The sequence below is a fragment of the Pseudorca crassidens genome, chromosome 1 (genome assembly GCF_039906515.1).
Source record: "Pseudorca crassidens isolate mPseCra1 chromosome 1, mPseCra1.hap1, whole genome shotgun sequence".
Lineage (NCBI taxonomy): Eukaryota > Metazoa > Chordata > Mammalia > Artiodactyla > Delphinidae > Pseudorca > Pseudorca crassidens.
In genome coordinates this window covers 138,174,385-138,192,253 of record NC_090296.1, presented here as the reverse complement: position 1 = coordinate 138,192,253, position 17,869 = coordinate 138,174,385, and the positions used below count along the sequence as shown (strand labels likewise).

The 17,869-nt window shown below is 41.5% G+C and overlaps 1 long non-coding RNA gene across 3 annotated transcripts in view; it reads left to right on the top strand.

Annotated features, from left to right (window-relative positions):
- Positions 1–17,869, top strand: part of LOC137201813 (uncharacterized) — a 79,863-nt gene that overhangs the window by 10,561 nt on the left and 51,433 nt on the right. For all 3 annotated transcript variants that reach the window (XR_010932383.1, XR_010932385.1, XR_010932378.1), the window contains exon 2: positions 9,403–9,628. This is a non-coding gene — a long non-coding RNA (uncharacterized lncRNA). The remainder of the gene's footprint in view (positions 1–9,402; positions 9,629–17,869) is intronic.

The window sequence follows — 17,869 nt, the reverse complement described above, 5'->3', positions numbered from 1 at the left end:
CCTTCCGGGTCTTCGGGCAGCTGCGAAGCGGGGGAGTCTGAAAGTGGCAGAGATTTTGTGATCAGATGAAAAGAAATCCAATATATAAATCCTATTTTCGAAGTGCTTATAAATTTGTAGTGTGTATGTCATCACAATGCATAAAATAAAATAGCAAAAAACTCTTTACTACGCATCTCTTCTATTTATGGAATCTATTGTCCAACTCTCCTTTTATATTATTACAATGTTTGTGTGTGGAATGTGTCACCTGTTAAATCAGTAATTTTGTATTCAAGACATGGTGGGTAATTCTATGCAGGCGTTGCGCTTGAATTTCCCATCTGCTGACAGAAGTGATGGAGTCAGTCACAGCCTTGAGATTTCTTTTCAATGAAATGTATTTGTTTTCCTTTTTCATCCTAGTTTTATGAACAAGATTCAGGGGTTCGCTCTAGACTGACAGAGAAGATGGAGACCTGGGAATTAGTTCTGTCACCTGCAGAAGGATCTGCTTTCCTTCCTGTCCATGTGTATTCAGACAGAAAAGCACATTCAAGGGAGGCGCAGCAACTCCAGGGGACGGGACCTGCTGGTGGAATGTCAACTATTAGGTTTGCTTGGACATCATCCAGTGGGCTTTCCCGGTGAAATACCACAGGGCAATTCTCTATGACATTTCAATTCTAAGGTATAGACTCCTCCACCCCAGGCCAGGTCAAGGGTCCCTGATATGGGCTTTCTCTGATGCCCTGCACTTATATTGTTTGGCCAACTCCACTATTAAACCTTTATATGTCTATTTTCATTATTATTATTAATTTATTAATTTATTTTTTGGCCGCACTACGCAGCTTGCAGGATATTGGTTCCCTCACCAGGGATCGAACCCAGGCCCTGGTAGTGAAAGTGCTGGGTCCTAACCGCTAGACAGCCAGGAAATTCACTATTTTCATTACTATTTAGAGTCAAAGGGTCTAATACAGTGCTTGGCATCCTGCAGGGGCTGATGTGAAGCAGTTGAATAAAGGCATGGAGGAATGACCAACGAACCTTAAATATGGCCTAATAGTGATCTCCCCTTTCTCTACAGGCTAAACATTTCAATATCCACTCAAAATTTAGCCCAGCCAGGAGGACCGTCGTGTTTTATTCTCTAAGCAAAACGAAATAGCTCTTTGTGTGTTGATAGACTTGCTCTTGGGTTTAAACTTTCTAAGCCTTGCTTGATGAAGTTAGGATGTAGGTATCTGAAAGGGCCCCCAGTCGTGACGGAATTAAGTCCAAATTCCTTGCCGAGCCCCCAAGATCTTCCTGCTTGTGCCTGACTCTGCAGTGTGGAGTCGTCAGCCCCAAGCTTGTGGCTGTCCAGCTCTCCTGGCCTTACTGTCCACACACTCTTGTTCCTCTGCCTCTTTGCATGTCCTGCTCTCAATCAGGAATGCCCTTCCTCCATCGCCTTTGCCTGGAAAGCTCCTACACATATTGGGGAACCCAAATCAAATGCCACCTCCCTTTTTTCCTTAAAACTTTAAAAATCCCTCTTCACCCTCCCCACCTCTTGCTGGTACCTTTTATAGCATTTTGTTTATGTAGTAATTATTGTGCCTATCATATTTAACCAGAATTACTAGAAATCCTTGCCTCTTTATATGGGCAGGTACTGTATTCTATTAATTTGGGTATCCCTTGAACCTAGGAAAATATCTGGTACAGATTAAATGCTTAAATCTTTGTCAGATAAGCAACTGACTGGCTGAATGAATGAATGAGAGGGAAATAGAATGTAGAATGACGACGCACTTTTAACTTATGAAAAAGGATGAGATGGTTTATTCATAATTTTAGATCAATAGACATTTCTAGTGTGAACTACTGGATGACAAGCTTCTGGGTGACAAGCCACCCAGCTCAGTACCTGGCAATATTAGGGGTTAAGTAAAGTTTTGTTGATTGAATGAAATAGTTGTATGAACAAGTGGTCTGAGATTCTCCTGCAATTATGTAGGTTGACCTCTGGCTTTGTTTAGCTTACGTTTGGTGATCTTTTATTACAAGCCTGCCCCTATGCATTTCTTCTCTCTGTCCCTGTTTAATTCCTAAGCATTGGGGACGCTAATGCCCCCTTATGATACACTGCAAAAGATGATACAGGGAAGTTTAGAAACTTTGTGAAATATGGTATTGAATACCAAGTAAAGGCTCACTGGTTATTTTCAAATTTGACTTTCCTTCCTTGGGTTTCTAGCATCCGAGATCATTAAAAATAGATAGCATTTTAGGCCATTTTAAACACCTATCTTACTTTATTTCCACCATTATTTTTGCTTTCTCTTCCTGTGGTTCTCTGAGGTTGAAGAGAGAAACCTCAAGGTTACTTTCAATATCAGACGGTTTCATTGCTCAGGGCCCACGTTCCTAGGTTAATTTATTCTCAACATTCTGCAGCTTCTTATAAAAAGATGGTTTGCAAAACCGTACTTTATAGTCAAAGTGTAGGATTCGAAAACTTGAAACTCAGATTAATATGACCACTCTAGTGTCATTTGGATTTAAATTGTGAGGAGAAACCGGGAATGATGCTCTTAGCTACCTAAGGAAATTAGGTGTCCCTCTTCTCACAGGACAAACATTTTTGAGCACCTGCCACGTGCCGAGTACATAGTCATGGTCAAATGCTTCAGGATGACAGAAAAATTAATGCCTTTTATTACAGATTTTTAACATTTCAACTTAAGTTTAGGTCATGCTTTATAACTGTTTACAGAAGTTTTATGTGTGTACAACTAATCATGAACATGTTTATTTTTATTAGTTACACTGTGCTTAATCAATATCTGTTGAATGAATACATGATTGACAAGTAAAAAAATAAGTAAAATGTGGGGAGCATATTCAGCTAGATGATCTATCTGATGTGGAGGTCACATTCAAGGCTTTTATTGATATTGACATTTCACCAGCAACTAAAGAGCAGACAACAGTTTCACTTTTGATCCTAATGTTCTCTCGTTTTTAATAATCCATCTGGGACAAGGCTGAAAATCCTTACTTACCCCAGCATCAGTGCAGCTCAGATCCATCTCCGATTTCTTATTTCCTCACCCCCTTTGATTTCCTTCCTTGTAGCATTTGTATCCATATCCATTTCCTTCCTAGATTACAGGTTTCTTTGAGGCAGGGACTTCCTTATTGATTTCCTTCTCCCCACCTCAAAATCTACTGTAACGTGTAATAAATGTCTGTTGAATAAAATACGGACTTGCTCAAAAGAACAACAGACCCCCAAAAGTACAAAAGATAGAGGCACCTGAGCATGTTGACATTTTTTATTCTGCTTGAATTTTGTCCACACCAATGACTGAAGGTCTTCTGTTTTCCCCTCCCTTTTCTCCTAGTTGGAGGACTTTATGTACACTTGTTAAAAGAATGCAAATGTTGACTGGTGAGCCATTGATTGAATCTCAGAGAGTGAGGAAACAGGTCTCAGAGGGCCTGGCTCCACTTTCCCAGGCACCAGGCACAAGGCTGCTGGTGCAAAGTCCCTTGTGAAAGTCAGGCCCGAGTTCTTGACAAGCTGCAAAGGCACACGCTTTCAATTTTGCTCTGAAACAGTGTCTGAAATCAATACCCATCACACAGAACATGGCGGAGGCTGGGAGGCTGGCAGGGCTGCTTCTGACATTTCAGGAGCATCTCAGCTGTCCCTAAGGGTGGTGGTCTGGCCTTGTTCAAGCCCACGTGGTGCTGGGCAGGGGGAGCCTGAGCTGTTCTCTCCAGATACCCTGGAGCAGTTTTGAGCCATGAGAGCGAGTGGGAGGAAAGAAGATCTGACACCCTTGGCTTGTGTTCTGGTCTAGCAGGGCCCGTTTTAATTCATTGAATTGATTTGTAGGGCTGATGTCATAAAAAAAAGTGATTCATTTTGTTGCTGGCAAGAGAAATGGAGAGAAATGAGCCATTCTGGGTGGATTGCTAAGGCGGATCTGTGAAGAGGGAGATGTCTGGCCCACCAGTGGGTCAGGATATGGGTGAGCTCCTGACATACAGTCTTTGAGACAATGTGTGCAGTGTCCAGCATGGTGCCTGGTGGATCGTCCATGTTCCCGAGTCTTAGAGCTTTTCTCCGATGTTACACCTAAGTCTCTTCTTGGAATTAATATAGGTGCGTACCCATTTTAAGCAAGATATACCATAAGGGCCACGTATACTTCTGAAGTAGGGAGATTTCTCCGATATGTTACACCTAAGTCTTTTCTTGGAATTAATATAGGTGTGTACCCATTTTAAGCAAGATATACCATAAGGGCCATGTATACTTCTGAAGTAGGGAGCTATTTCTGGCACTTCTCATTGGGTCAGTTAGCATCCAGTTACCCTTGTGGGGTACCCCCTTTTCTCCCCGATCTCCTTCTTCCTGCAACTCCCAGCACAGCCAATTGTTTATCTGATGTGCCCTGAGGCTCATCTCTCTCCTGAATTATGGTAACAGGGCATCCTAATTGATCATTCTGTCCCCAGATTCTCCTGTCTCCAATTAAGTACATCCTCTGCATTCGGAGTACTCATTCTCACACAGATAGATCATCTTCATTTCCAGGTATATTCTCCAAAGCTTCTCATTATCATCGGTAGAGTATTGCCAAAATTATTTGAATTGGGTTATTGCATCTTTACCTCAGCCCACATACCAAACCCTGTCTCTGGCCTCTCCTTTCTGTACATTTCTAGGAATGTAGGACAGTTTGTCTCCTCTCAGACATGACAACTGTACTGTCAACTAACTCTGTTGTATGACAAGCTCCTCTTCACCTGCAAGACTCTGCTCAAACACCATTTCTTTTCTGTAACTCTTCATGTTTTCCTGACACAAAGAATTAATCATTCTACCCTGTTCTGATCCCTTATAATGTTTCACGTACCTTTATAGCAACATTAACCATTCAGTGTTATTTTGCTATTGATACTTATTTTCAAAAAATCTTCCATAATAAGCTATGAAGGCAGAAATTTTAATTTGTGTTTGAACGTTTTGTGCCCATCATGGTGCCTGCTAGTTGTCTAGTAGGTGCTTTGACAAAAGTCTGGATTTCATTCTTTTTAAATAAATTTATTTTTGGCTGCGTTGGGTCTTTGTTGCTGCACGCGGGTTTTCTCTAGTTTCGTTGTGGTGTGCAGGCTTCTCATTACTGTGGCTTGTCTTGCTGCGGAGCACGGGCTCTAGGCGCATGGGGTTCGGGCTCAGTAGTTGTGGCACATGGGCTTAGTTGCGCTGCAGCATGTGGGATCTTCCACCCGTGTCCCCTGCGTTAGCAGGCGGATTCTTAACCGCTGCGCCACCAGGGAAGTCCAGAAGTCTGGATTGAATCTTCAAATTTGAGGCACATGAGTCCCTTGGGTTTGACCACTCATGAATATGACATATTGATATTTATTGGTTGTTGCTACTACTTTAGGAGTTGGCTATAGATATTATGCCATCTTAAAATCAGATCCTATTGGATCTCAGCACTAAAAGTTTCTTAATAGGCTTCTGATCCATGTACATCTTTTGGTTTAGCACAGCGCTTCTTAAATTTTTTGTTCTAAAAATTCTGGGCTCTGATGCATGCAAAATATCTGCATATATTGATAAAGTGTCCATGGATTTTCCAAAATCTACTCAAGAGATAGACACTTAGAAGTCTCTGGTGGAGAAGAATCTTTTAGAAAGAGGACTCTTTTTTTTTCATTGATATTCTTTTTTTAAAATTAATTATTATTGGAGTATAGTTGTTTTATGAGGGCTCTGTCTTGATTTTTCTGCTAGGTGACTTATCTATGGGAAAGATGGGCTTATGAATGGGGAAGCCAGTTTTCATGATTTGTATTTTCATTACCTGGGAACAGCCTGAGACTAATTTGTGAGGCACGGAAATCAGCATGATCTTCAGGTGGTCATATGTTTTAATAGGACTGGTTTAAGTCATTGCTTCCATGGTAACTTGGTGGCAAGAGAAACCCACACTCTCTTCATATCCATTACCCATTTGTACTGAAGCGTAATTCCTGATGGATAGAAGCCCAGCTAGAGTGCCTGGGTTTCAATCCTGGCTCCATTAAGGGGCATGACCTTGGGCAAGTCACTCAGATACTTTCAGCTTCGGTTTCCTCATCTGTAACATGGGAATAATAAAAATTGCCATGGGGGATAAGATCACAATATGACACATCGTAGAACATCAAAGATTTATGTAGAGGGCTTGGCTTGGTGCCTGGTGCAGGCTGAAAAAGTAGCCATTTATAATGATTACTTTTATTTGATGCTTTCTTTTATTTGATGCATTGAGCTGGTTCTCCTAGGCTTGGTTTTTTCAATTTATTTTAAAATTGAAGTATAGTTGATTTACAACATTGTGTTAATTTCCACTGTACAGCAAAATGATTCAGTTATACACATATAGATATTCCTTACTAGATTTGGTTTTGATTTATATTTCATACATTTGATAAGTGTTAATATTTGGTGAAAGGGAATACTGTGATTTTGAATATTTAAAATTGCCATTCTTTACAACAACACACATCCTGTATGCCAAATGGTTTTTGGAATGAAATATCAGTAGGAAGAAAAGGCCAACCACTTACCTAGAGAGCAATGCTTGTTAAATTTTAAGAAGTTAGGATTAGAAAGTTACTTTATATGAAACTTTTGTCTGATGTCTTTTGTGTTTTCTTGAAACACAAAAGTAACTACATACATTAGTAAATGATTAGTGTCCTAATTCTTTTAGTTTTTCTTAACCCTTTGGTTGTTCAGTAGGCAACAGGAGGTGAAAACAAATTCTAGTCTTAGTTCTCATATGATATCAGAGAAACTGGCTGAGAAAATATATTCGAATTGGTATTTAAACACTTTTGAATACATGTCATGTGCCAGCTACTTACTGCCTTTGTATGTAATGTCTCAATTTTCATAAATCTGTTAGATCTTATTACTTGATTTCAGAGGTGAGGAAATGAAGGCCTGGGGAGGTTATAAAAAGATTATCTTGTAAAAAGATGCTTTTTCTATTGAATTAACATTAATTTGGCCTTTTGTCTGGTTTTGCTGATTTCAGGTGAACTGGATTGAAGGAGGGCTGAGTCACTGACATGGTAGATCAGTTCTCTCATTTGAACAGCAGGGTTTTTACAGCCTGCTTTGTCAGGAAAAACATTCCTTAGAGTATCGTTTTTTGTTTAAAACAGAAATCATTGTGTTGAATGCTTCTGATTTGGCTGTAGAGCAAGCAAGCACATGCCCTCCAGAAATATCAAGAAAGGAGAAGCTTACCGCATGGCAAACTGCCTCCACTTCTCATCCAAAATAGACCTCTGGCTGAGGTAATGTCAAAGTCTGTTTCACATTCCTTTGGTGGGGCTTACAGATGATCTCTTTAGGATAATCTCTTTGGAGCAACTTCATTTGCCTAAATATTAATTTGATACTGTTCTACATTTTGTCATTGTTAAATCATTTGAAAAGGTAGCTTTCTATAATGGAGCTAGAAGCATTTTTATTTTTGTGTGATGGGTTAGAGCAGTGGTTCTCAACAAGGGGTCCATTTAGCCCCTTGGGACATTTGCCAATGTCTGGAGACATTTTTGCTTGTCCACAGCTGGGGGTTGCTACTGGCATCTAGTGAGTAGCGGCACGAGATTCTGCTAAGCATCCTCCAGTGCCCAGGACAACACCCTCTGACCCCCTCCCCCGCCCCCCCCCCCCCCCCCGCCCACCACCCTCAACAGAAAATTATCTGGTCCAAAGTGTCAATAGTGCCAAGAAACAATGCCTTAAAATGCCTTAAAATCGCTCCCATATTTCTAATCTGAGCCCATTTAAAAATATTTATCTCTTCCAGCACAAGCAGAGTTAATGTGGTGTTGAATTCTGTGGCTTTATCTCAACTCCCAAGTCTGAGATGATCAATGCCTCGAATTCTTTCCTTGCTGTCAGTTATCGACTTTTTCTCAGTCTCTGGTATCCCAGCTCTTGTTGCTGGGGGATGCTCGTAGGATGGTGCGGGAGCTGAAGGAGAGCTTGCACCATTTCCTACCTCCCTGAAACGTGCCTTTAACTAGATAGAGAAAAATTATCTAATAAAATAAATTTACCACTAAGCCAATGAAGAAATTCTGGAGACAGGAGTAGATGATCTTGCTGATAAGAATTAGAAATATGACTTGAATATCTTTGAGGAAATAATTTATTTATGCAGTGGATAAATTCCTGTCAAGTCATTTAAAAATATGATTGTTACATTCTTAAGACGAAGAATCCCCCATTTACCTGCCAAACATTCTGGGTGTTTCCACTGGTATTCCATCTTCAATAAATGAAATATGATGCTTGTGTGGTTATTTTTTGTCAAATTTCAGTCTGATTTCTCAAACCTTGTCTACATTCATGTATTTAATTAACAAACTAATTTTTAAAACCATGTTTTGATGCCTAATATCAATACATTTCAGCACTCTCTCAGCTCCTGAGCAAGGCAAATGTGAACAGAATATGGTTCTTGTGCTTGAAAAACTGATTAAGTTTAGTGGAAAAAAAAAAGACTTTTAAGCAGATATTTACAATTAATGGGGTCAGTGCTATACAAGGAGAAATGCAAAGTGCTCTGGGAACACACATAGGACAAATTATGTTTTGGGAATTGAGAAAAAATTTAGGCACAAGGTAATAAATGTGTTGGGTATTGAAGAATGAATAGGAGTTTTCTGGACAGAGGAGTGACAGTCAGAAGCAAGAAGATATTAAAGAGCATGGACTGATTGATGTTCTGTGGCAGGAATATGACATGAATAGGAATGAAGAGCATGAGATGAAGCTGGAGATTTTTCGCCTAAATATGATGAGCTCTTTTGGGGAAGGGGATCTGCCCTATTCTTTGTATCCCTGGTGCTTGGGACAGTGCCAGGAACATAGCATCTCACAGCATCAGCAGCAGTAGCAACATCAACACAGCAAGGGATTGTAGATTGTGTGCTCCAAGTCTCTAAGCAGAGAAACAATACCATTAGAGTTGGAGGTACAGGGACAGGGTAGATAGGAACAGAAGTAGGAAGTCTCATCCTAAGGAAACTGTAATCAGGGCAAGTTGTCATAAGGACCACGGCAAAAGAAAAGAATGAAAGAGAAGGGATTCTAGAGATACTTGGTAGGTAAATCTAGTAGAACTTGATGAACAAATGAAATTGAAGAGTGATATAAGTGGTAGTTGGAGGTGCTGTCATTCATAGTGTATGCAGAGTATACTTAGAACAATCTAGTTTTCAGAATGTCATATTTGAGGGAGCACCTTCAGATGCCTTGGATAAGCAATGCTCTGGTTGAGAAATATTGGCCTGAAGATTTGCTGGCTCACGTGGTGATTGTCTCCCATGCTTTGTCTTCAGGAACCTTGGCTACTGGCTTCTGAACCATCTTGCTTGGCGCTGGCATCTCTGTGACCTCCCAGGATGGGTCTTGGCCTTACCATCCCTTTGCCATCCTGGGCCACCACTCCCAAATTTAACCACAGACTCAGACAGTTGCCTGATCTCTAGATTCTGGTGACAGCCTGCCTACTTGCTCTTCTTGCCCTCACCAAACTCACTGACCAAGCACATCGCACAAGAAGAGGTGAGTGAATCTTTTCCTTACTTTGATGGTAAAGTCAGCATTCCTTTTACATTCCAATGACCACAGGAAAGTGTATAGTCTTTCTTGGTATCCATGGAGGATTGGTTCCAGGACTGTCAGCCAAGGATTCCAAAATCTGTGGATGTTCAAGTCCCTTATATAAAATGATGGTAGTACAGTTGGCCCTCCGACTCTGTGGTACCACATCTGTGGAGATGGTGGGCCGGCTGTATTTTAACACAATAACCCTAATATATTCCCCTCCTTAATAAGATATACAACAATTTCTTAACATGTTTATTTCTACCAAATTAAGTTTTGAGAAACATTCTTGTTAGTAACACTGATCTAGGATATTTTTGTGATATGAAATTAACTTTGGCATGCACCACAGAAAGAATAACAAATTCTGCATAGACCACCTTTGCTGTGAGATTTACATTTCTGAGTCTCTCAAGAAATAGAGCACAGCAGCTCTGATTGTCTTCACATCTTTATGTTTGATGGTGCCAGTAGATTTTCTCAACATTTATTCTAAAAGGGACATACTTAGTGAGTTCCTTAAATGCAGATGATTCTGATTTTATTTGTGGAACAGCTCCTCCTTTAGCATGGCTTAGTACAACAGAATGCATCTGAGGCCTGCTATACTCTAAAATTAGGAAGTTTCATGCAGCATATTGCCAAATGAACTGCATCATTTGGGAAAGTACACAGTCCAGCGAGATCTAGGTTTGACTTCCTGGTCTACCACTTTCTTGATGCAAGATACTTAACTTCCTTATGCCTCAGTTTATAAAATTAGCATCCCAGAGTTGGTGTGAGTATAAAACAAGGGAGTGTATTGAAAGTATCAGCAGGTAGATAGGTCCTTCAACAGAAGTTAGAGGTTCTGGCTCAAGGTCTGGCTCACATTCAAGGAACACCAAACCACAGAAATGCCCTCACCCCCTCTTAATGCATCAAAAATTTAAGCTAGTCAGTCAATCTGGCACAAAGTGGTCATAAAGATATGTATTTTCCAATTTTAGTCTTTTTATACATGGAAATTGGGTAGACATGGAACCCATGGACTTACAGTTAATAATAAATAGTTCAGTCCATGGCTTACAAGGCAGAGTTGGGGCCAGGTTGTGAAGAAGGGGCAACGGAAGACTGGACATATTCGAACATAGTCCATATACTGTTAACCAACCGCTGCACAGAACCAGGTTCCTTGCATTTGCTTTTTATGACCACCCTGCAAGGATATACTGATTCAGTTTACATATGAAATAACACAAGCTTAAAGAAGTTAAGTAACTTTCCAAGATCACTTGGCCAGTGAGGATGGATAGCTGGGTTTGGTTTCAAATCTCATGCCTTTCCAATGCTCCATGCTGTTTCCCAGGGACTGGAAATGAGCCCATTTGTAGATACTGAAAACAGGAGGGAGTTTTGAAATCTCTGCTCTCAGGAGGTAGGCTGTCTGCGTTGACCATGTCGATAGAAAGCAGGACAGATTCAACCATGGGGCAGTCAATCTAAGTCTCCTGGAAGGCTCTGCCTGTCATCCCCAGGAGTCCTGCTCAGTCTCTTTCATCCTTGTCCCTATGGGCCCTGCCCTGCTCCCGGCTGAGGAAGGGTCTTGTCTTTATATGGTGGGTCAATGGTACTTAGTCACCAAGGTAGGGACATTACACAACTGGGTTGCTGATTCTTAATGCTAACGTTTGGTTTACAGTAACTAGAGTTTTCTATGAGCATTCTAGGCTGGTCTGGTTAATATTTACCTATTGCCTCATTTTAAGAAGGGACTTAGGCAGTTTTTAGAATGTAGTAATAGCAGTAGCAGCAGATTAAATGACTATAATGGGAAAATAAAATGAAGGCGGGATTAAATCAACACACAAAATACGCACCTCGAAGACACATCATTGAGTACCATGAATGTTGGCATAAAAAGGTCCCAGGGAGCCTGTTGCTGAGATTTCTGATCTAAGCTGATACCAGATGAGGCTCTGACCTGGAGACTCTACCTGCTTGTCACATCCTTGGAACAGGTCATGCCTTATCTGCTGGTACATGGTCTGGATGTTGGACTATGCAGAATTCTGCCAGGTCATCATTTCCAAATGGCTTTATGGGGGAGGATGTGTTGAAGGAGAGTAACAACTAAGAAAGCCTAGGTACAGGGCATTGTGAGGGCAGTCATAGGTTGTATTGCTGTGTCAGAATTCTGGGTCAGAAGCAAACTATCCTGCTGCCTCATAGCATGGCACTGTAGGCATGAACCAGTGTCCTATTTATAGGGAGCTAGTCTATCCTAGTGGTTAGGAACATAGATTCTAAGGAAAGTAAGACAGGTTGAATCTACTTAGTAGTTGAGTCACCTTAGGTAAGTTGTTTGATTTCACCTCTCAAAGATAGAGCTGTTTTCCATGTTACATACCTTACTGTAAAGTTCCATACAAACGCAGTTTAGAGCAAAAACACTTATACTGGCTATTTTTAAACACAAGTTAATGTTAGAAAGTGTAGATACATCTCCAGACACCCATTATCCAAGAGTTTGATTCATCAACACTGCCCAGAAATGATTAAATGTTATTTAATAAGCTTAACGTAAGTCATAAAGAAACAACAAGAGGCTTTGTCAATCACTCGTAGCTAAAAAATGTTAACTCTCGATCTGATGCAGGAATTATGGCACTCAGACCACCTGGATAAAAGTACAACCTAGAGAAAGAAGTGAATTAGGGAGGAGAGTGAAGAGGAAGGCGGAGTGGTAGAGGATCCCTATATTCACCTCCCCCAACCTCTTGGCATCCAGGAAGGCAGATGCAGATGGGGGGCAGGTGACAAGTTTTATTCAGTCTGAAGATTGCTTCCTTTTGAAGCTTTTCTTAGAGACAGAAAATAATGAATGTCACTTCAACTTCCTTTGATTATGAGTGTTACTGTCCCTGGGATATCGTTTTTAAAATATACTATGCCAATGTATTTTATTCTCCTTAAATTATGTCCAAAGGGCAACTCATCGACCTAAAACATTAATTTGCTCAGGGTACACTTAGACCAAAGAGATCAGTGCTCACTTTTGAGTTTCAGAACAGATTTTCTTGAGTCTTCATTGAAAGCTAGGGTCTGTTGACAGAGAAAATGGTTATTTAAATTCCACTCTACTTCATAATCATACCAAGAGCCAAGACACAGTACAGAGAGGAGCAAATAAAAGGTTTAAGGGAATGTCTTACTAGAGAGGAAATGGTAGAAAGTTCTTTTACCATGGGAAAGAGGAGCTTAGTTAATGGAGGCAAGAATCAGAAGGCAAAAGCTAGGGTGAAAATTCTTGTGGGGTTGCTCAGAGGGACCTAGTGGCTCTATCACTTGGAAGAAGGTGGGAAAGACAGATTGAGGAGGGAAGCCAAAAGTAAAGGATTGGGAGAAAAGAGGACACTGGTGTCCTACTACCTCTTCCCCTCTTCCTATTTGAATTCTGGGAAGGACACTTAGCCGAATGCCCCAGGCCAGTGTGCCGACGTGGTCATGGGTGAATACTAATGGATTTGGGAAGGTTAGGCAGAGAGAATCTGAGCTAGTTCCCATGACCTGTGTCGGGTATGTAAGAAATCCATATCTGAGGTCCTCAGAGTCAGGAGGCCTACAAGGTAGTTGAGAATTATGATTTTGTATCCTATACAAACAGTATGAGTTCCAAACAAGTGTTGGCGTCATAACCTGGATTCCCTGAGCTAACTTCTTTCCAGGTAACTGTAAAAACTACCTTAGAGGCTGTGTGTATATGTGTAAGGACTACTTTATATACTGTATGCAGTGTGTTCAGAATAGATCTAGTATTGAGCAAGGAGTCAGTCAATGATATCTGATATTATCGTTGCTAATGCAGAATGGGCATTGGTTTGCAGGAGGAGGCAGATTTGGAAAGCACCAGTGTGGTTTCTCATCCAGGAACATCTGCAAATATCTTAGGTTAAGATATTCTTGCTTGGTTGTGCAGTAGGCATAATAAGATGTGGTTGTGTGAAGGATGCCTTCATAGGTGCAGCCATGAGAGTGGCATCACATCCTGAGACAGGCCAGGCCAGTGTAAACTCGTGGACATTGTTGGCCCCAGATTGCATATTATGGCATCCTGGGAGTCAGTGGGACTGCACCTTGGAAAAGAGACTGAGGGGAATGGATATTGGATATTGCAATGGATATTGCAGGAGAATGATTCTCCTGCAAGGAAGAATTTGTGGACCAAAAAAGCAAGTTAGACGAAGTCAGGGTAAGATTGTATTTCTATAGTCTGAGATTAACTGAGGGGAGAGACCATGTTTATTTGGTCTTCTGGTCCCCCAAAGCTCACACAGTACCTGGTATATATCAGGCCCTCAATTAATGTCTGTTGAAAGACATTATGTCCCATGTATGTATTACATGAATAAGAAACTTGAGGAATGTCGGGAGATTTCCACCAAAATTCAAGGGTGATTTTTAATGTATTTCTTGGTCTAGGGCCATGTTCTGCAGAATAAAATCCCAACACCTGACTCTCTGCTACTGATAGATGTGATTTTAAAAAGAACGTAGAGATTTTTAAAGTCTCACTGAGAAGAAAAGAAGAAAGCTTTTAAAATGAAAGATTAATTCATAGAATATGTGCATTATTTGTTCGGTTCATCTCAGTGCCTGGGAAGTTGTAAGTTTTTAATAAGTATTCATTGAATTTAAATCATTTAATAGGGACTTCCCTGGTGGCTCAGTGGTTAAGAATCCGCCTGCCAATACAGGGGACATGGGTTCGAGCCCTGGTCCGGGAAGATCCCACGTGCGGCGGAGCAACTAAGCCCATGTGCCACAACTGCTGAAGCCCATGCGCTTAGAGCCCGTGCTCTGCAACAAGAGAAGCCACCGCAATGAGAAACCCGCGCACCATGACGAAGAGCAGCCCCCGCTCACCGCAACTAGAGAAAGCCCGCGTGGAGCAACAAAGACCCAACGGAGCCAAAAATAAAATAATAAAATTTAAAAAGTAAAATAAATCATTTAATAGATGATTCTGTAGCACGTGGTGTGTGTCAGACCATAGTGCCAGGTGCAGACATACTCCCTTCAACAGGGAGCTCAGGGTCTAGTGAAAGAAACAGGCAAATAAACAGATAATGATTGTATGATAAGGTAAGTGTCATGACAGAGCAATAAATGGGATTTTTATGAGAGTGGTACTCTTCTTCCATGTCAGAGACTGTCAAATGTGGCTGAATGCTACCTACATGTGTCTTATTAGGTCCTTTTAGTGTTGGTCAAATCAGCATTAATTTTTTTTTTTTCTTCAGTCGTCCTCATTTACAAATAAGTTTTATTTTCCTGTAAAAATCTGAATTACTGGCTTTCTTTGAAAATGTGGCCGCTCTGCCAATCCTGGCTCCATGTTTCCATGTGGCAATGATTTGGCTGCCGAGTGATGGAGGCTCCATTTAGATGGGGCATGTGCTCCCCAAACCATACTCTACTGGCCTCTCAACACTGAGGCCGTCAGTTGGCCCTCACAGTCATACCTGCAGTGTGGTTTTCATGGCATAGAGTTAAGAGGTAGTTGAAGTATTTTCTGTATCTATTCAAACTGGAATAATGGAAGATACCTTGAGAGGGTATTATGTTTCAGGCAAGAAAGAAAAAAGCAAATTCCTTTGTAGATAGGAAACACATTCCTAGGTGTTTAAGGTACAAATCAATTGTATCTATACAAAGTGATGTAATTTAAGAATCCTTTATGAAATAACCACATTGAGAACCATGGGCCAAACTGAAAATAAAATTACTGAAATTTCAACCGGTTTTACCTTTCAATGAAAATAAATTAAGATGTTGTAAATTCAGTAAGAATGAAGATACTTTGGAGGCATTGAAGTTTTTATGAGATAGCAAGTTTATCACAAAGGATTTTCTGGGGGCAGTAGAAATCATGTGTCATGAACAGACATAAACATGTACAACCAGAAACATTGCTACTTAGTGTGCTGAAGGTTTGAGAACCAGGACCAACTTCACAGGCAGGGCTCCATGCTTAGGGTTTAATGTCCTATGGTTACTGTCTTAAAATTCTTAATAATTTTATTTTTGAATTTGTGCTCTGTTCATGAAGTCTGATGGGACAATGGAGTGTGCCCCAGGTCTGAAGCCTCAACTCATGTGCGGTTCCATGCACCTCACTGCCTGTATTCCTGGGAAGGATGCTCAGCCACCTACTTCCCCACTTCCTGGTGCCCCAGACCTTGCCTGGACCCTGCTCCTCATTGCCACCTCATGACTACTGCCACCGTCTGCCCCTAGTGAGGATCTGGGCATTGATGTGTGGACAGTCAGTGCTGGACAGGCATGTCCTCCTCCTATCTTGGAGCCGGGCATGGTGGTGGCTGTCTCCACCCTGGGCTAGCAGTGCCAGGCTGTTGTTGGTGGGTGACTTGGCAGGAGTGACCCTCTCATCTATCCTTAGTCTGTCATGTCCTGAACAAGAGATTGCAATGCCCCTGGGGGTTGCCCATCTGCCATGACTTGGGGTGGTAAGCTCCCGGTAAGAGAAGATACCTTCCATGCTTATGGTTGGGGCGTGGTGTGCTGGTCCAGCAGCGTGTGGGAGGGGATCCTGGCAGTTGGTGGATCACATACCAGCATGTACACATATGCCTGCTCATGACGTCACAGGGCAGGGTCTGTGAGAGCCTATTTCGATTGCCTCTTCTTCACTCTGTTGGCAAGGGTGAGAGTCATGCCCTGGGATTATGGGGGTGGCTGAACACATGACACTTGACACAAGACAAATGAGATTGACAGCAGTTATTAGTCACCTGTACTCACAGCTCCAGGGAGGAAGAAGTCACGTGCCACACAAGACCACAGAGGAGGTGCACTTGGGAAGAGAGTAAAGAAGCAGAGGCTGTGAGAGCAGGCTTTGTAGTAACAAGAGGTAGAGGTGACCCCTGATTTCCACGGGAGGATGGAATTGGCTTGTTTGAATAATTCTGTTGGCCGGCAGGGGGCCGAAACCTGCTGCCCAGGGACAAGCAGGCCCTGTGTTGGGGCCCCATGATAAGGAGGGGTGTTTGGCTAGGAGACCTTATCTGCAGGAGCAGAGTGGGGAGGGGAACTTGTCATTATGCCATTTGAGGGCCTCTTGGCTTCAGATGTCAAGACAGCATATAATGTTGAATCTTAATTTTTGGTCTTACACCATACGGTCTGCACTCGCCTCATGAGTCTCCCTGTGCCTGAGAAAAAGCAGCATTAAATAGCAAATAAAATCATCTTGACAGGACACGCAGAGGGAGTTGTAGGGAAAGAGAGACAGAGACAGAGACAGCATGAGACTGGGCAGAAATGAAAAAGCTTCATACTTTAATACCTTTAATGTCACTTTTTTGCTGCTTTGAGAACAAGGGGCCTTGCATTTTCATTAGGCATTGGACTCCACAAATTGTGTAGCTAGTCCTGCTGAGAATTTAGAGAAGTTGTGTGAACTAGTACATGGGGTCCATGTTGCTTACTCCCATTACCTATTTGACCCTGCAGGTATTTGAGTTTGGGGCTGTGACACAGAGGATGCACCTTGAAATGAACTGTTCAATGTGCAGTAAAGGTCCCTGATGATCCATTTGCGGTCTGTGAAACCCCAGAAATTAGGTAACATTCTATTTCTCCTGGAGTACAGTGTCTCCATTCCCAACAATAATTCTGATTCTCCATTTGATCATTAACATGTAAATGTCAGTCATAAAGCACTGAAATGAATCCCTGGTTATTGCCATTTTCAGCTATCTAGGCTATGGACCATCTGATCATAAAACTGCTCTCCTTTTTTGCCAGAATTGGCAATCGGGTCCGCAATTCTTCACCTGGTTGTCCCCGTGTGAGTTTAAAGTCATTATTCTGACTTCGCTGATTATTGACTTTTATTATTTAAGAGCTGAAAAACAGCAAGTAATGTAACATGCTGTGAAATAGTTTTCCTCTTGCTAAGAAAATATGTTGGTTGCTGGCAAGGGACTTGTATTCAAGGGAATCCTCCAGTAGCTGAGCTGGCTTTGGCTCTCTGTACCTCTGGCTCTATTTATATTGTGAGGCTTCTTGGGTTTGATAGCACAGCAAGCTGTGTTACTTTCCACTTGCAAGTTGACAGGGTCTCAATATTATTTAAACAGAGGAAGAAGCTTAAATAAAATCTTAAAGACTCATTGTTATGCGGGAGAATATCAA